The sequence below is a fragment of the Rhinoderma darwinii genome, chromosome 1 (genome assembly GCF_050947455.1).
Source record: "Rhinoderma darwinii isolate aRhiDar2 chromosome 1, aRhiDar2.hap1, whole genome shotgun sequence".
In the NCBI taxonomy this organism is placed as follows: Eukaryota; Metazoa; Chordata; class Amphibia; order Anura; family Rhinodermatidae; genus Rhinoderma; species Rhinoderma darwinii.
The window spans coordinates 119,124,394-119,141,891 of record NC_134687.1 but is presented as its reverse complement, the minus strand read 5'-3'; positions in this window follow the sequence as shown (position 1 = coordinate 119,141,891).

The following is a 17,498-nucleotide window of genomic DNA, read 5'->3' as shown; positions in this document are numbered from 1 at the left end:
ATGGGATTAATAGCACTATTTCTATTTTTGCAGATGACACCAAGCTATGTAATATAGTTCAGACTATGGAAGATGTTCATGAATTACAGGCAGATTTAAACAAACTAAGTGTTTGGGCGTCCACTTGGCAGATGAAGTTTAATGTAGATAAATGTAAAGTTATGCATCTGGGTACCAACAACCTGCATGCATCATATGTCCTAGGGGGAGCTACACTGGCGGATTCACTTGTTGAGAAGGATCTGGGTGTTCTTGTAAATCATAAACTCAATAACAGCATGCAGTGTCAATCAGCTGCTTCAAAGGCCAGCAAGATATTGTCGTGTATTAAAAGAGGCATGGACTCGCGGGACAGAGATGTAATATTGCCACTTTACAAAGCATTAGTGAGGCCCCATCTAGAATATGCAGTTCAGTTCTGGGCTCCAGTTCATAGAAAGGATGCCCTGGAGTTGGAAAAAATACAAAGAAGAGCAACGAAGCTAATAAGGGGCATGGAGAATTTAAGTTATGAGAAAAGATTGAAAGAATTAAACCTATTTAGCCTTGAAAAAAGACGACTAAGGGGGGACATGATTAACTTATATAAATATATTAATGGCACATACAAAAAATATGGTGATATCCTGTTCCTTGTAAAACCCCCTCAAAAAACAAGGGGGCACTCCCTCCGTCTGGAGAAAAAAAGGTTCAAGCTGCAGAGGCGACAAGGCTTCTTTACAGTAAGAACGGTGAATTTATGGAATAGCCTACCGCAGGAGCTGGTCACAGCAGGGACAGTAGATGGCTTTAAAAAAGGGTTAGATAATTTCCTAGAACAAAAAAATATTAGCTCCTATGTGTAGAAATTTTTCCTTCCCTTTTCCCTTCCCTTGGTTGGACTTGATGGACATGTGTCTTTTTTCAGCCGTACTAACTATGTAACTATGTAACTATGTAACTATGTAACACGTGGATTTTGCGGCGGATTTTGTTGTGGTTTTCACAACAAATTTCACCTTTCTCATTGAAAGGAGTGAAATTTGCGGTGAAAATAGGCAACATATATTGATATGCTGTCAATTTTCGTGGAGAAATTTTTCGCGGCATGTGGATGAGATTTGTTAAAATCTCATCCACTTTGCTGCTACTGTAAAACACTGCAGATTTTCCGTCCGGAATTCTTAAAAGGAAATTCACAGGGTGTCGGTCAAGTGTGAACATACCGATACAATCAATTTGATTTACAAAGCATGGATATTTGGCTACTGCTTGCATTGCTAACTAGTAGCCCAACAGTTATTTAACAGGCAGTTTGACTATAATTACAATGAAGGGGCAGTAGCTTGGGTACTCTATTGGTCATGTACATAATATAAAATAAGTTTGTTATTAGTATTGTTATGTAGTGTCTGATCTAGGATCACTTACAAAAAATATATATTGCAGGAACTTCTTTTAGATTTTTTTCTAAAAAAATAAGTACAAGTTTTCACTATTAAAGCAGACAATTATTTACATTATTCACAGGTAGAAGGGGGTTAGTAATTTTGCCTATTGTTGAATACTCGCTAAAATATATAGTTCCAACAAAAAGCATAGCATTATGGGAAATACTCTTTGCAGGCTTTGCCACCAGCAAGAATACAACATAAAATAATTCAAGCATACAGTGTTTTCCCTACATAACTTGCTGGAAGATATTTTAGAAAAGCAACATGTGCAATGCTAAAATATTTTGACATTCCAAGAGCAGAAAAGCTCTTGGCAATAAATTGTGGAAGGAAAACAATGTAAAAATAGCAAAACAGGTAGTGCAGGGAAAATAACAAGGGTATCTCTATAGACATGGATTACACTGAGAAATAAAGGAATCCCTGTTTCTTCAGTTCAGCGCTGAATGGATATAACATGCATCTATAATAGTTACATGCTGTAATGAGATGGTTATGTTCTCAGCGATGTGCATCCATTCTAAACATCTGTGCCGTAGCTTCCGTTCATAGCGGAAACCGCAATCATATTCCATATTCGTCGTAAGACGGATCACAAAAGCGTCTGATGGACCTCATTGACTTATAATGGGGTTCTATCCTGGTGTCCGTCATTTTGACGGTAAGAATATTGTTGCATGCTGTAGTATTCTTGCCATCAAATGTGACGGAACTGCTGACAGAGCCTCAGACAGTGGTTGGAACAGAACCTTAGAAATATATATATGCAATCCTTGAATATTTATATTATATTACATAGCATTGCTGTCATAGTTGCTAGAATCTAAATGTGAGGTTATTAGTACACATTTTGTTAACATTTTGGGGAACATCTGCCCTAACAAGGCAACCTCAGATGGCGGTCTCTACACAAGGTTTCATGCATACGGTTCGCTGTAATTCAAGATCAGCATTATAGCTGTCAGATAAACAATCATTGCCCCATGTGCCACCCTTCGCTGCCAATCTCTAGCATTCTAATGATAATTTTGCATACTCCCCATTTCCCTTCACCTTCATGTTTAGATTCAATGCAGGACCAGCTGGCTACTTACTTCTCCTTAATATTATATATACACTGACCCGGTATTTGGTTCTTTTTTTTTTCTCATTTTAAAAATCCATAAATTGCACCCACTTCCTGAATGTTGCCCTTGGAGACTGCCTAGTCCTCCTATCCAATGTTCCAGCCCTGTAATGGAAATTTTTTCATATTTCACTTATTGTATTGCAAATATTCTACATCTAAATCCACATATTAAGCTGCATGACAATACAGTGGATAGAAAAAGTATTCACACCCCTGTTAAAATGCCAGGTTTTTTTCATGTTACAAAATCAGTACAAGATGGATCATTTCAGAACTTTTTCCACATTTAATGTCACCGATAATCTGTACAATTGTATTGAAAAACAAACTGAAATCTTTTAGGGTGGAAAGAACAAATAAAATAAAGAACAAAAATAATGTGATTGCATAAGGGCTTGTCCACACACAATGGAATTGTTGCAGAAAATGTTTGCAGCAATTCCGTTGAAAGTCAGAGACTTTCCGCTGAGGCAAAAAGGCACCATTTCCTGCAGTTTTTACTGTGGAACATGGTGCGTAAATTGTTGCGTTTTTCACAATGTTAGGAGATGGAGACCTCTCCCCTGAAAAACGCAACAATTTTGGACACTTTCCGCAGCAGGAATTGATATGCTGTGATCTGAAAAATACGCACCGCAGGTCAATTTCTGCTTGGAATTTTTACGCAGCTCGTGGATGAGATTTGTTAAATCTCCTCCACAATGCTGCTACTGTTTTCTGCTGCGTTTTTTCCATCCGAAAATCCATCCGGAAAAAACGCGGCAATTCCACAGCGTGTGAACTAGCCCTAAGTATGCACACCCTTAAACTAATACTTTGTTGAATTACCCTTTGACTTTATGACAGCATAAAGTCTTTTTGGGTAGAAGTCAGCATGGCACATCTTGACTTGGCAATTGCTGCCCACTCTTGCTACCCTCTGAATATGCCATAAATGTGGGATAACCCCTTTAATAATTTCAGTTCAGTCCATATGGTTAGGAAAACAAACAGCGTTCCTTGAATGTACAGAGCAGAGGTTATCTCTATGATTCATATTCAGCTTAGATTCAAATATCAACTGGACCGCTAAACAATTCAATATTTTTATGTAATTACATTTGATGGTGACAGTTATAAAGAAAGTAGTTATTTTTCTTGTATGAATTGAGTACACAAGGGTTTTCTATACTGTATATATTCCTGTTATTGAATAAAATTCATGGCACTAATGCAAGTTCGGCACTTGAAGTAGGATCCCAATCCACATATTCATTTAATAAAGGTACAGTGTGAGACTGGTATCAATGCTTTGCAAGAATCTAATTTACCGATTCCTTTCCATTTTCATAATGCTGGACATTACATTTCGTAAGTTACATTCCAAATACTGGAACACAGGGGTGGGCATATCGCCAATGCAGCCAGTTTGGATGCACAGGGGCCCAGAGGCAGTGGGGGCCCGCTTAGCTGCTATAAACTCTGTGCGCATACATCAGCAAATAGATTGCCACGGCCGTGTGGCAGACGGAGGGGGGCCCCCTTCCCTCCCTGTGCACTTTTCGGCAACTCTCAGATTAGGCCCCCTTCCTTCACATATGTTATTGATGCCATCAATAACATACATGAAGGAAGAGGGCACGATCTGTGAGTTGCCGAAAGTGCACAGGGTGGGAAGGGGCCCCCTCCATTTTCCTCGCGGCCGCGCTTATCTATTACTTAGAAAACTTATTAGGAGGGGACAGGCCTGGCGAGGCTTGCTCTGTCTAATGGCCTTTGTCACCTAGCAACCAGCGTCACTGTCAGATGCAGTACAACATCTGACAGTGACGCTCACTAAGTGACTAAGACCACCAAATAGAGCGCGCCACACCTAGCAAGCAGCATCTTTATCTTCGGACCAGATATTGATCCGGGATATCGGTGCTGCTGAAATTAAGCCTAATACTGGTTGGCTGAGCCTCTCAGCCAATCAGTGCAAGAGTTCTTCTTGCTCCGCCCCCTGAGCCTGCCGGTGCTTTTACTGTTGGTGTGTGTGCTGAGCGGAGTGAAGGGGACTGACTGAAAATAAAAAGAACTAGGAGGTAGTGGTTGCTGCCCTGTCTGTAGAAAATGTTCAGCGTGGAGTGGAGCTCAGTGGACAGTTAAAGGGGTGTGCCCTTCTTTAACATTTACAGCATATCCACAGGATCCTCTGGGACCTGCGCCCATCTCTAGAACAGGGAGCCGGAAACCCTGTTCTGCTACGCTGCTTCCGTAACTGCCATTCACTTCTATGGGAGTTACGGAAACAGCGTAGCTCAGCTAGCTTTGATGTTTTCATAACTCCCGACCATCTAATCAGGAAATGGCCGGAAAGCAGCGGAAGCCAAGAAAGGTAGAACAGGGTTTAGGGAGCCCAGTTCTAGAGATAAGTGCGGGTCCCAGTGGTGGGACCCACATCTATTGGACATTTATCGCATATCCTGTGGATATGACATAAATGTCAAAGATGGGCAAACACATCACCACACTGTTGTGACCTCCTCAAGCACTGTATGGGGCGCCACCCCCACTTCACCACCACAAATACCCTTATTCAGGGTGTTGTCCATTTCACCCACAATAATTGAATTACTCCGTTCCCAACGTTTTACGTATACTTACATCATAGATGGCTAGGGTAAGTATGGAGGAGCTCAGGGGCTGAGCCCGCTCCATATAACAGGGGTGTCCACTGTATGATAAAGCCGACACTTCACTGTACCTCGACAGGGATCCCACTCGTCAATAGCGACCACGGCATCTAAGGCATTAGAAAGTAACAATGCAATGAGCAAGATAAAGTCATTATACGTTACGGTAGTTACTTAGGTGCTTTGTGTTATACTCAGTTGTAAAATATGGAAATTATTTGCATTATTTATGTTTGTTACTTGTGTTCTAAACTAGTAATAAAATGTGCAATGTAGATTTGTATAGTTTTATATACGCATGGGCGTGGTTAGGTTATGGGGGCCCAGGCACATACTTTGCACAGGGGCCATCGGCAGTCTGTGACCGCCTCTGCTGGAACATACGGTACCATTACTCAGAAAACAGGAGAACAGACTAATACAAACTTAAAGGGAGGCGCATGCACGTAGGACTGATGGTGGACATGTGTCACTAGAGCTCCGCACCTCAACGGTAGTATACAGCTATTAGCTATTTTCAGCCACTCACCTCGATCGACTTCTACTGGAATTCCTCCTGCTTCTTCTCAGGCTTCTTTTGATGGTGAAAGGGAACGCCAAAAAGTCCGGCATCGTGACCAGATCGACGGCTGCTGAAGCGGCGACTCCATTGCAGATTGCACACGCGGAGCATGCCATGATGGCACCGGACCCGCCTCACTCTCCTCAGTTGCAGGCGCCCTCACCGGACCCGATACACAGTGTGGATGGAGGTACCTCTTGTTTTCAGAGCCCAAGCCCTGCCTCAGATTTGTTTGGGGATGAGGATTCCAGTGCTTCCTCCGCAGAACCTTCAGTGCGAGGGTTTTCAATTAGCCAGGCTGGGCAGGAGAGGTCTCCTCCAATATCCTCCCCGCAGCTGCAAGCTGACACTGGGGCATATTCAGGCGAGAAAGTTCTTATTGGACGCTTTTCACAACTCTTACAGCAAGAGCTGGAAAAAACATGTGTGAAGATCACATCTGAACTTAAAGCTGACTTTCATGCTCTGGGATCTAGAATGGAGGCAATAGAAGCTAAAATTCATAACACGGTGACGACTCTTAACCAGCACTCTGATTGTATTTATGACATATACCAACAGCTTGAGGAAGCCCACTCTAAGTTTGAGAACATGGAAAATAGATCCAGGCGGAAAAATTTCCATATAAGAGGTCTGTCAGAGAATGTTCTGGATTTGGACACTGCAGTACATGATCTCTTCAAACAGCTCCTTCCTGATTTATCTGACCGATATTTTGACATTGATAGAGTGCATAGGGCGCTCACTACGGATGGTCTGCCTAGAGATGTGTTGGTGAAGCCTCATAATTTTTCTGTGAAGGAAAGGGTCATGAAAGCTTCCAGGTCCTCGGAACAGTTACGACTGCGTAGCTGCGACATTCAGATCTTTGCTGATTTGGCTGCTTGTATGATCCAGAGGCGTCGTGCATTATAACCTCTCCTCCAAGTCCTGATTCGCCACGAGATTAGATACCGATGGGCCTTCCCATTTTGGCTTACATTTTCCTATCACAATCGGTCACACAGCTTTGCTTCTCTCCGAGAAGGAGAGGCCATTATGGAACGCTTGGGTCTTCTTTCCAAAGATGGTATGCCCCCACTGAAGAAATCACCACCGCCTGGTTCCTCCTCTTCTACAGCACGTCTTCAACCGCTCTGGAGCTCCAGATCTTCGGCCCAACCCTTAGCTTCTAATTCCTGAACTTGCTAATCCTTGACATCATCTAGATGCCCTCCTCATAGGATCCTGTGATTGGAACTTTCTTCAAGTATTCGTTCGTTTTGATGCTTACTATTAAAGTTTACTTTTACATTGCATTTGCCTTTATTACTGTGGCATTTTTGCTGTTGTCTTTCAGCTAGATTAGGGCTGAGCTATTGAAAGCTAGTCCTTCCGTTGAATGATGGCATGCCCAAGCTGGGATCTTGAGAGACCCCACTGATATTGTATTGTTCTTGGAGTGGTGCTCTCTCAACATCCCTTATCGCCATGTTTGGGCGTTGCTTTACATCTTGCTATACAGTTAGGTCCAGAATTATTTGGACAGCGGCACAAGTTTTGGCATTTTAGCTGTTTACCAAAACATATTGAATATACAGTTATATAATCAATATGGGCTTAAAGTGCAGACTCTCAGCTTTAATTTGAGGGTATTCACATCCTAATTTGTGGAAGGGTTTAGGAATTACAGCTCTTTAATATGTAGCTGCCTCTTTTTCAAGGTACCAAAGGTAATTGGACAATTATCTCAAAAGCTATTTAATAGGCTGCATGGGCTATTCCCTAAACCCACAACATGAGGTCAAAGGAGCTCTCAATGCAAGTGAAACAGACATCGTTAGGCTGAAAAAAAAAAAAAGAAATTCATCAGAGAGATAGCAGAAATGTTAGGAGTGGCTGAATCAACAGTTTGGTACATTCTTGAAAAAAAAGAGCACACTGGTGATCTCATGAACTCCAAAAGACCTGAACGTCCACGGAATACAACATGATTGCAGTGGATAATTGCAGAATCCTTTCCATGGTGAAGAAAAACCCCTTCACAACATCGACCCAAGTGAAGAACACTCTCCTGGAAGTACGTGTATCAGTATCTGAGTCTACCATTAAGAGAAGATTTCATGAGAGCAAATACAGAGGGTTAACCACAAGGTGCAAATCATCAATCAGTCTCAAAAATAGAAAGACCAGATTAGACTTTGCCAAACAACATGTAAAGAAGCCAGCCCAGTTCTGAAACAGCATTCTTTGGACAGACGAAACTAATATCAACCTGTACCAGAATGATGGGAGGAAGAAAGTATGGAGAAGGCTTGGAACGGCTCATGATCCAAAGCAGACCACGTCCTCTGTAAAACATGGTGGAGGCAGTGTGATGGCATGGGCATGCATGGCTGCCAAAGGCACTGGGTCACTAGTGTTTATTGATGATGTGACTGAAGACAGAAGCAGCCAGATGAATTCTGAAGTCTTCAGGGATTTACTTTCTGCTCAGATTCAACCAAATGCAGCAAGGTTGATTGGATGTCGCTTCACAGTACAGATGGACAATGACATACTGCGAAAGCAACCCAGGAGTTTTTTAAGGCAAAGAAGTGGAATATTTTGCAATGGCCAAGTCAATCACCAGATCTCAACCCGATCGAGCATGGATATTTTGGATATTTTGGAAACATTGGATATTTCAAAAAAACTTAAGCGTGATCATCGTACTGTGAAAAGATTTGTGGCTGATTCAGAGCACAGACGGGTTCGTTCAGATAAAGGCATAACGAGGAAGGTTTCTCCCAGACAAATTAATAGGATTAGGAGAGCAGCTGCTAAAATGCCATCGCAAAGCAGCAAACAGGTATTTGAAGCCGACGGTGCCTCTGGAGTCCCGCGAACCTCAAGGTGTAGGATCCTCCAGAGGTTTGCAAGTGTGCAGAAACGGTTGCAGAAATACATGAAGACTAATTTTCAAACCGTGTTTTTTACTGATGAGTGCCGTGCAACCCTGGATGGTCCAGATGGATGGAGTAGTGGATGGTTGGTGAATGGCCACCATGTCCCAACAAGGCTGCAACGTCAGCAAGGAGGTGTCGGAGTCATGTTTTGGGCCGGAATCATGGGGAGAGAGCTGGTAGGCCCCTTTAGGGTCCCTGACGGTGTGAAAATTACCTCTGCAAAGTATGTAGACTTTATGACTGACCACTTTCTTCCGTGGTACAAAAAGAAGAACCGTGCCTTCCGTAGCAAAATTATCTTCATGCATGACAATGCACCATCTCATGCTGCAAAGAATACCTCTGTGTCATTGGCTGCTATGGGCATAAAAGGAGAGAAACTCATGGTGTGGCCCCCATGTTCCCTTGACCTCAACCCTATTGAGAACATTTGGAGTATCCTCAAGCAAAATATCTATGAGGGTGGGAGGCAGATCACTTCAAAACAGAAGCTCTGGGAGGCTATTCTGATATCCTGCAAAGATATTCAAGCAGAAACTGTCCAAATACTCACAAATTCAATGGATGCAAGAATTGTGAAGGTGATATCAAAGAAGGGGTCCTACGTTAACATGTAGCTTGGCCTGCTAAGTTTTTTTTGATTGAAAGAGCTTTTGATTTCTGTAAATATGACCTCCTGATGCTGCAAATTCAACAAATTACCATTTTAGTTCTCTTTACAACCTTTAAAATGTTTTGATCTCTGTTGTGCATAGTAATTTGAAACAGTGCATTTTGAGTTTTTTACTTCTAAAAAAAAATCTGTTATCATTAGGAGATTTGTTCAATAAAATTTGCATTATACTCCAACGGTTGACGGCTTGAAGATTATACTGACTGTCATTTGCATAGACTATTTAGGAAAATCAGCGAAAAATAACATTTGCATAATAATTTGGAACGCGGTGTATGTTAATGCAGTGAAACCTCCCCAGAAGACCATTACTTTTAGAGGACGCCCCATAAAGACCAGATTTGCAACTACGTTATAGTCTATGTACAGCGACCCTCTTTAACCTCTTTAATAACTTTTTAGCACTGTCTGCTGTACTTGTACGGTAGATGCGCGCTCTGTTTATATTTGGCGTGGAGCGCACAATTCGCGGCAGATGCCGGCTATTTTATACAGCTGACACTTGGATGGAAAAAAAATTCCAATCCCGGTTATTTAACCCCTCAGATGATGCGGTCAACAGCATCCACTGCATCTGAACTATTAGACAGAAGGGGGGGGGGGTTCTCTTTGTCCCATGATCAACAACCCCCGTGATTAAATAGTGTGGTGCCGATCGATTGGTTACCATAGCAGCCGTAGGCATAGTGAAGGCCTCCAGGCCTGCCTTCTGTGCTTTATTATTGAGGGCTCAACCTGTTAGCGACTGCCCATAAGTGTTTTTACGGCAGTCAATAACAGACTTTATTCTGATGCAGTAGTCGTTTTACGACGTTGTATCAGAATAAAACAGCGCTGCCGGGAGCAGTAAGAGCTCCCTGCTCTCAGACCTGCTCCAGCGGGCAGGATCGATCCTGCCTCATTAACTCCTCAGATGCGGTGGTCAATAACCACCACTGCATCTTTGTGGTTTTGGAGAGATGCAATCGTGGGGGTCAAATGCTTTGTATGGAAGCCGGGGCCTAAAATTGTTAGGCCCCCATGTCTGCCTTTAGTGCATCATAGCATCCAACTTTCAAGTATCACAAGGAGGGCCAAGCTATGCGGCGCGCGTAGCGCTGACATTTTTTTTCCTTTTAAGCCATGCCTCTAACCCCGCCCAATCCCTGCCCATACTCCCGTAGTGCCTCCCATCAGTATAATTCCCCCATAGTGCCCCCCACACATTATAATGCACCTACATCTGCCCCACACAATATAATGCCCCATAGTGCCTCCCGCACAATATAATGCCCCATAGTGCCTCCCACACAGTATAATGCCAAATAGCTGCCCCCACACAGTAAAATGCTATATTTGCTCATACAGTACAATGCCCACACAAATTCCCCCATACAGTATAATGCCTCATAGCTGACCTCATACAGCATAATGCCCCCATCGGCAATGCTCTGGCAGGGGATTCTGGTCCAGAAGTAGCCCCTGACGTCACTGTCCATACAGTAAAGGAAATAAGTATTTGATCCCTTGCTGATTTTGTATGTTTTCCCACTGTCAAAGACATGAACAGTCTAGAATTTTTAGGCTAGGTTAATTTTACCAGTGAGAGATAGATTATATTTAAAAAAAAAACAGAAAATCACATAGTCAAAATTATATATATTTATTTGCATTGTGCACAGAGAAATAAGTATTTGATCCCCTACCAACCATTAAGAGTTCAGCCTCCTCCAGACCAGTTACACGCTCCAAATCAACTTGGTGCCTGCATTAAAGACAGCTGTCTTACATGGTCACCTGTATAAAAGACTCCTGTCCACAGACCCAATTAATCAGTCTGACTCTAACCTCTACAACATGGGCAAGACCAAAGAGCTTTCTAAGGATGTCAGGGACAAGATCATAGACCTGCACAAGGCTGGAATGGCCTACAAAACCATAAGTAAGACGCTGGGTGAGAAGGAGACAACTGTTGGTGCAATAGTAAGAAAATGGAAGACATACAAAATGACTGTCAATCGACATCGAACTGGGGCTCCATGCAAAATCTCACCTCGTGGGGTATCCTTGATCCTGAGGAAGGTGAGAGCTCAGCCAAAAACTACACGGGGGGAACTTGTTAATGATCTCAAGGCAGCTGGGACCACAGTCAGCAAGAAAACCATTGGTAACACATTACGCCGTAATGGATTAAAATCCTGCAGTGCACGCAAGGTCCCCCTGCTCAAGAAGGCACATGTACAGGCCCATCTGAAGTTTGTAAATGAACAGCTGGATGATTCTGAGAGTGATTGGGAGAAGGTGCTGTGGTCAGATGAGACTAAAATTGAGCTCTTTGGCATTAACTCAACTCGCCATGTTTGGAGGAAGAGAAATTCTGCCTATGACCCAAAGAACACCGTCCCCACTGTCAAGCATGAAGGTGGAAACATTATGCTTTGGGGGTGTTTCTCTGCTAAGGGCACAGGACTACTTCACCGCATCAATGGGAGAATGGATGGAGCCATGTACCGTCAAATCCTGAGTGACAACCTCCTTCCCTCCACCAGGACATTAAAAATGGCTCGTGGCTGGGTCTTCCAGCACGACAATGACCCGAAACATACAGCCAAGGCAACAAAGGAGTGGCTCAAAAAGAAGCACATTAAGGTCATGGAGTGGCCTAGCCAGTCTCCAGACCTTAATCCCATCGAAAACTTATGGAGGGAGCTGAAGATCCGAGTTGCCAAGCGACAGCCTCGAAATCTTAATGATTTACAGATGATCTGCAAAGAGGAGTTTGCCAAAATTCCATCTAACATGTGTGCAAACCTCATCATCAATGACAAAAAACGTCTGTGCTTGCCAACAAGGGTTTTGCCACCAAATATTAAGTCTTGTTTGCCAAAGGGATCAAATACTTATTTCTCTGTGCACAATGCAAATAAATATATATAATTTTGACAATGTGATTTTCTGTTTTTTTTTTAAATATAATCTATCTCTCACTGGTAAAATTAACTTAGCCTAAAAATTCTAGACTGTTCATGTCTTTGACAGTGGGCAAACTTACAAAATCAGCAAGGGATCAAATACTTATTTCCTTCACTGTATATGGATAGTGACGCCAGGGGCTTCTCCAGGAGCGTAATCTCTGTCCAGAGCATCTAGCCAGGGATTCTGCTCCTGGAGGAGCCACTGAGGTCACTGTCCATATATGGACAGTGACGTCAAGGGCTTTCTGAAGACAGTTGTCACCAGCCAGTGAGTTTGCGTTGTACCAATAAAAAATTGTACCAATAAAAACTAAAAGTCGTCCCGCAACAAAAAAAAGACCTAATACAACTTGGTCAGCAGAAAAATAATTACGTTGTGGCTCTTAAAACGGCGACACAAAAACAAATTATTTTGAAAAAGAAAAGCGTTTTTACTGTGTAAAACACCAGCAGAAAAAAATGGGACATAGATAACTTCAAAACCACAAAAAAGGCCATACTTACTAAATGGGTGGGTGAAAACCCGTTCCCAGCAGGACGCAGACAGGTCAAAAAATGCTGCAGAAGGAGAGTGCATTAAATAGTGATAGCCACTCCCACTAGTCTTGAGGGGAGTGGCGAACTAAGTGCTCACAAGTGTGCGATAAATGAGTGTCAGTGTTAGTGTAGTGCTAGGGTGTGAATGTATGGTAAAAAAGAAATGTGTATGTATGGAAGTGTCAGAACTGTGTGATAATGCAATAAAAAATAAACGTGTGATGAATAGGGGTCAGTGCTGTGAATAGTAAATGGGGTGTCAGTAAAAGTAGTAAAACATAAAAAACTATATAAATTTTGTATCGCCGCAATCGTAACGACCCACTGAATAATGTTATTATGTTATTTATATCACAAGGTAAACGGCATAAATTTAAAATTCAAAAAATGATGGCGAAAAATACCGTTTTTTTTCTATTCCCCATAAAAAAAGTTAAAAGTTAATCAATAACTTATATTTACCTCAAAATGGTGCTATTAAAAAGTACAACTCCCAGAAAAAGTCCTTATACAGCTATGTCAATGGAAAAAGAAAAAAGTTATAGCTTTTTGAATGCAACAATGAAAAAACGAAAAAATTCTTGGTCATTAAGGTCTAAAATGGACTGGTCACTAAGGGGTTAAAGAGGTTTTCTGGGAATTGTATGTATTACCATACACAGCCACTACCAAATGTACTGAGCTGTGCCTGATAAACAATGAAGAGGCCAGATGCCGCAGACCCTTCAACCAGCTGATCCGTGGGGGTGCCAATTGTCAGACACCCACTATTCTGATATTAATGACCTATCCTACGGATAGGTCATCAATATACAAGTCTAGGAAAACCCCTTTAATAAGAGAGCACAGAAAAGGCAATACTCTGCAATACATAAGCATTGCAATGTATTGCATGAGCAATCCATCGATTGAATGTAAAAGTACCAAGTTTGTGTTTCTAAATATTGTATCTAGAGGAGCTTCACTTATCAAAGTTTTTTTTACAAACAGAGCTCCTGAACGTCTTTACTAATGCGTATAAAGTAGAGAAGTTACCCACCTCAATGAATAAAGCAGAAATGTTTGTCATACAAAAAAAAAGCTAAAAACCATTCATCATTCAAGCCTATTTTTTTATTAAATAAAGACATTAAGCTCCTAGCGAAGGTGCTGGCAAATTATTCACCCTTATCAGTCACGTTTTATTAATGGGAGATCCATCGTAGGTAATATTAGAAGAGTTTTTGACAACCTTCAATTTGCAGTGGCGCGTCTGGAAAGAGGATGTTTGCTTTCCTTAGATGCAATGAAAGCCTTGGATACAGTGGAATGGAACTTCCTATGGGAGGAACTGGGCAAGAACCAGTATATCTGGAATAAAATCTCTTCATTTTCCATTAGCAAAAGGGTGCTCTCCATTATTTTTTTAATATTCTGATAGAGGTGCTGGATATAAATATCATAGCATACGATCGGATTAGGGGATTTGTTTATGGGCATAATGAGGATAACATATCTCTGTACACAGATGACATGCTCCTTTTCTTAAGAGATATGTAGTCGGTGGAGAATGTCATCCGCGTATATGAAGAATTTGGTTGTCTTGCAGCTGACAAGATTAATTGGAGCAAATCTGATTTAATCTCTTTTGATCCCATATTCTTCTCTGCCTGAGGGGTCTGAATTCAAATTGGTGGATCAATTTGAATACTGGGGTATTAATGTTTCAAAGTTATTTAAATATTCATGCACTGATACCTAAGTTGAGGGTAAAGGTGAGATGATGAAATTGTTTGACCTTATCGAGGGCGGCAAGGGTTGCTCTGGTCTAAATAGTTATGATGCCCAAGATTTTACATTATTTTCTTAATTCTCCAGTGGCTACCAAAGCAATAAAAAATCAATACTGAATGATCTTATTAGGCAGGGCAAGATTGTCTGTGTTAAACAAGATGTAATTTCTAGGCCTTTAGCGGATGGTGGGTTTCATGTACCAAATGTACGTTTATATTTTAGTTAATTAATTGGACTAATAGGGTAAGATTGCATAATGGTAAACTAGTATTTTATAGAAAAAGGAGGTAGACGAAATTGGAATGATATTTTAGAAATATTAGAGGCTGCTGTTTTTCTGTACTTTGTGGATACGGATAAATGTGTGCTGAAGTTATTACAAAAAATATGGTTTAGTGGTAAAATAAATTGAAGACATTAAAACTTTTTTTGGAAGAAGAATTTATGAAGGTTCCAAATGTATTTCTTTGGCAAAAATTTTAGATTTTGAAAGTCTGAAATCTGATTAATGGTGCTGGTTTAAGATTTTTTTTTATGATTAACAGTCTATATTTAAGGGTACCCGAGTATGAGATATATAGATATTTACTAGCACATTGAAAGACCCAATTAATTGGCGGGCAAACGATCAAGTTAAATTTCCAAAAATTGCCGCAAATAAAGGCCGTTTTTGTCCCAACTAACAATTGACACTAATCTTGATATTGATATAAAGTTATAATTCTATTTATTTAATTAACCAAATAGACGAACCAGATGTATGGATAAAACTAAGCAATCTGATTTTTCAGATCGATGCAATCTATAGTATTGAGGACCCTGCTGCTTGATTGCATTGTAGTTTTAGCCATATATGTGGTTCGTCTATTTTGTTAATTTAATAAAGATAATTATAACCTTATACCAATATTAAGATTAGTGTCAATTGTTAGTTGGGAGAAAAAAAACGGGCTTTATTTGCTGTGTGGTAAATTTGGTAAATTTATATAAATATTTAAACTCACGCATGCTTATAGTGCTACTGTAAAGAAAGAAAGATTTATTATAACATAATATAAAGTCTTAGTCTTATTACTAGAGTAGAGGAATAGGAAGGGGGTAGTTTCTATTTTGTATAAATTATTAGGGACTTTTACTACTTCACACACATTTAATCTGTCACAAGATAAGTGGAAAGATGATATAGGAGAAATTTCAAAACTACAATGGCCAAATATTTATAAATCCACTGCTCGGGTATCTCTAATATATGCACAACTTTTCTCACATGCTATCTTTATTCATAAGCTTTATTACACTTCTAAATTTCTAGATGGAGAGATAAAGATCTGCATCCTAGTTGTTCACAAAGTACACCCTATATTAAAGTGGACTCTAAATAAAGAATGTTTTAGTCTGGATTTCCACACTATGTATATAGTTACATAAGCGTGTATATATATACCTACCTACCTACCGACGCTCATTATATTAAACTCACCCATTACGTATAGACCTCTATGCACAAATTCAATATCCTAAGCGTGCTCAGCCCATTTTATTAGGCTGTGGACTGTGAGAAGGGTGGAGGACAGTACGGCGTGCGCAGTAAGCCGTGACAACTCTCCTGGCTAATGCACAGATACGGTGCCAGGAGCAAGCTCAGTACATATATAAAGCACCAGAACAAAGCTCAGTACATATATATACAGCACCAGAACCAAGCCAAGTACATATATACAGCACCAGAACAAAGATAAGTACATATATACAGCAGCAGAACAAAGATCAGTACATATATACAACACCAGAACAAAGCCAAGTACATAAATATAACACCAGAACCAAGATCAGTACATATATACAGCACCAAAACAAAGCCAAGTACATAGATATAACACCAGAACAAAGCTCAGTACATATATACAGCAGCAGAACAAAGATCAGTACATATATACAGCACCAGAACAAAGCCAAGTACATAAATATAACACCAGAACCAAGATCAGTACATATATACAGCACCAAAACAAAGCCAAGTACATAGATATAACACCAGAACCAAGCTCAGTACATATATACAGCACCAGAACAAAGCCAAGTACATAAATACAACACCAGAACAAAGCTCAGTACATAAATACAGCACCAGAACCAAGATCAGTACATAAATACAGCCCCAGAACCAAGCTCATTACATATAAAGTGCACCAGAACCAAGCTCAGCATATAAATACAGCACCAGAACCAAGCTCAGTACATATATACAGTACCAAAACCAAGCTCAGAATATAAATACAGCACCAGAACCAAGCTCAGTACAAATATTCAGCACTAGAACCAAGCTCAGTACATATATAGAGCTAAGCTCAGTACATAAATACAGCACAAGCACAAATGCACAAATACAGCTCAGTACAGAGATCATTTGCAAATTCAGTTTAACTCCTGTCATATAAGTTTGTGCAGCATAAAACTACAGCTCCCAGTATAGCCAGAATGATGGTAAGGATATGCTGGGAGTTGTTGTTTCACAAAAAAAGAACGATAGTACTGATCAGTTACAGGGCGAATAAACATTTACATTTAGTGACTCACCGGTGACCACTTCTCAGATTGGAGTTGTTCTTTTTCTCTTTTCTTTGGTCCTCTATGATGACTTCTCCCGGCCATGACCCATTTCTGCAGTTTGCCGCTCAGATATCTTCAGCTTCTCACTTTTCCAACATTTCCACACCTATAAACAAAGATAAAATGTTCATGGTGCCGCACTCTATGCTCCTAAATATAATAGTATCATACACTGTGCCCCTGAATATAATACTATCATACACTGTGCTCCTAAATATAATAGTATCATATACTGTGCCCCTGAAC